This window comes from Triticum aestivum, chromosome 4B (assembly GCF_018294505.1).
Source record: "Triticum aestivum cultivar Chinese Spring chromosome 4B, IWGSC CS RefSeq v2.1, whole genome shotgun sequence".
In the NCBI taxonomy this organism is placed as follows: domain Eukaryota; kingdom Viridiplantae; phylum Streptophyta; class Magnoliopsida; order Poales; family Poaceae; genus Triticum; species Triticum aestivum.
Window position 1 is genome coordinate 75,435,519 of NC_057804.1, and position 3,238 is coordinate 75,438,756.

The window sequence follows — 3,238 nt, forward strand, 5'->3', positions numbered from 1 at the left end:
GCCACCTCCGCCTCGCCGCCGGCCTCTCCTCTGCCCCGTCGCCGACCCCTTCGCCTCTGGTCGAGCCAGCCGCGCGCCATGCTCCTCCGCCGACCGGAGCCAGCCGCGCCATCCGGAGCCGGCCACGCCGCCCGCGGCTCCAACTCCGGCGACCGCGCCGTCCTCCGCACCTCCGGCCGCCCCGGCCTCTCCTCCGTCCTTCCCCGACTCCGGCAGCCGCGCCCCGAGCCTCCGACGAGCTCCATCTCCGGCCAGCAATCCTCGAAGCGCTCTTCGGATCAGATCGGATCTGAGCAAGGGTTGACTTCTCCCCCCGTTTTTCGTCTAAGTCATTTCTGTGATAAAATTTGTTGCATCTTCATCGCATCACATCTTTGCACCCGTGGCTCCATTTTGGGCGTGTAGCATACCGAATTGCTCGCCTCGAAGAGTACATAATTTCATTCCATTGCATCATTTACATTTGAGCTCATCTTGATGCCCGAAATGTTGTTGGAAGAGGGCTCATAAAGTTAGTTTCAGATTCTTATCAGAACGAGCTATTTTGTCATTTTTGCCATGATTGATGTGTGCATCCTATGGACTTGATCGCTAAATGAGTTTTGAACTATGCTATGTCTTCTTTACAGATGTGCTTACCATGTACTTTTGTGATCATTGTGGTGACTAGCACAAGCATGCAAACTAGGCTTCGTGATATTGCTGATTTGTCTCTGTTCTGCTGTAATTTTGATGCCATGTAAACATGTTGCTACAGAGAGATCCATGCATAATTTGAGATACTTCATTAAGGGTGTTTTGAACATATGGTTATGCTCTATCGATCCATGGTCCTGGTTGCAATTATGGAGTAGTCTAGCATGTCATTTTCATGCTCTACTTTTGCTTCAAAATGTTTCCTGGCAGATTGTTTACATGTTATTCAATTTTGCCGAGGTTGTTGTAGTTGATCCGTGTATGCTGTTGTGACACTCCAAAATTTTAATTTGGTTTTCATCAAAAAAAACTTTGTGGTTTTTGAAAAGAGGCCATTTTTTTTTTCAGAAAATCCTTCCCCTTAAAAACTTTCTTTTCTTTGGCAAGGATTTTTTTTCTTCAAACTGTGGTGTTTGATCTTTTGAAACTTCTTCTTTGTTGGTTCCCTCTCAAATTATTTTGGGAGTTTAATTTGTTTTTCTTGGGATTTTCATATCTTGGAAACCACCCATGACTTGGCATTTTTGCCCATGTGGTAAAACCCCTCCAAAACCTCCCCTACTCCTTGTAATCAGCCTAAGTTCTCTGTCCCAACTAATCCAAGCAAGTTTTGGATTTTATTCTAATTATTTTTCCCCTCAAATCAATTCTGCAAATTATTTGGAGCCTGAGTGATTTTCAAAGCAAGTACCCTTTTGCATTTGAGTTTTGACCTCAAACCAACTCTCCTGGATAGTCCTTTGTACCCACAACCCAGAACCATCTTGATCCACTCCTTCTCTTTTCAAAATTTTCAAAATTCAGTCTCTGCAAGTTTGGACCAGATTTGCCAAATTTGGTGAAATTCATATCTACACTTCTCCAAAAATTTCACCAAAAATCAGGCAGCCTACTGGAGCAATGAGAAGCCACTCCACCAAAAATCAGATCAAGGAAAAATCACCAGAGGCCAAATTCATTCTGTCAAACACCTTGCATGCACTGTTGCTGTTCAAAATTCAGAAAGATTCAGAGTTCAGTGTTGATCTTCGACAGAGGTTCAGTCACATGCCCACAGTGCCCTTGGCACGTTCCTCGCCGCCTCTTCCTCCTGTCTGGAGCATCCCGCACGCGCGCTTGGCATTGTCCCGGCGTCGGTGGCGCCCCTGGCCGCCCGCGCCGGCGTGTCTTGCGGCGGCCGAGACCCCGTTACAGCCAACAAGGGACAAGAACGGCGGCTCAACGCCGTTCCGCGCCGCCCATCACCCCTCTGCTCTCCGCGTGGCCTCATGCGTGCCAGCGCACGCCCGTGGCACCGCCACCGTGGCCGGCAAGCACGGGACGCGCTCCCTGCCGCCGACGGGCCCGCGCCGCCCCGTTCTGTCGAACTCACCCCCAAAGCACCAAACTCCAGCTCGATTAGCACCAAAACGGAACCGTGGACCTCCACGATGACGCCCAACGTCCTAATTACCCCGACCAAGCCCTGCGCCGCCGTAATCGTCACCGGAGACCCCCGTTCACGGCCACCGCCTCGGACCGCCTATATAAAGGGCCCCCGAGCTCACCCTCGTGCACGCATCATCACCACTCCTCACCAACGCCCCGCCAGGCCACTAGGAGGACCTCGAGGAGGTCTCCTCCCCCAACTCCGGCCGCCCCGATCCGCCTCGGCCTCCACCACGATTCGCTCCGGTGAGGCCAGCTCCGGCGCTCTAACCCCGTCAATTACTCCCTCTAGCTACCAGGAGCCTAACCCCCTCCTCAATTTGATCTCTGCAGCCCTCTCCGACGAGTCCCTCGACCACCCGAGCCGCCGTCCATCGGAGCAAAGCTCGCCGTCGACGTGGTACTCGCCGGCGACCACCACCACCACCAACCGACGCGGAATGGCACCCAGAACACGGAGGTACCCTCCGATCCCCCTGCCTCGCCGTGGATCGCCGCTAGCCACCACCGCGGCTCTCGGGCGCCAACGAGCTTCGTCCCCCCCTCCTCATTTGAAAGCTTAAACCTGGCGAGTGGGACCCCACCGTCAGCCTCTCTGCCCTCTCTATTGAATCGTTTTCTGGAAGCTCCTTTGGGCAAAATGCGCTTTCCCCTCTGGGCTGGCGTATTCAACACTGGAACGTTTTCTGTTTTTATAAGCTAGCCCCTGGGAACTTTCTGTTTCATTACAGATGAGTCCCTGGACAAAATCCTTTATAACTTTTAAACAGAAAGGTATTTTTGATTGATTCTTTTTCTGTTCTCTTTAAAATTTTGTCTAGTTTTTTATCAGATTTATTTGAAAAATATTTGGAATACTTTTTGTGCACCCCTTGGTATTTACGATAGCGCGCATATTTTCTTTATACCACAGATACCGAAGGAGGTGACGGAGCCGCGAACTTCACCGAGCTAGGCTCCGACTACTCCGAACCAGGAAAGCATGTTTGAACTTTTGATATGATGAGTGTCTTGGCATGTTTTGCATTTAGTTAGTTTCATGGCATGTTGATGAGCATATCGATGAACGCTATTTTATGAAATGTTGAGGTAAGTGAGTTCGATGATCCATAAG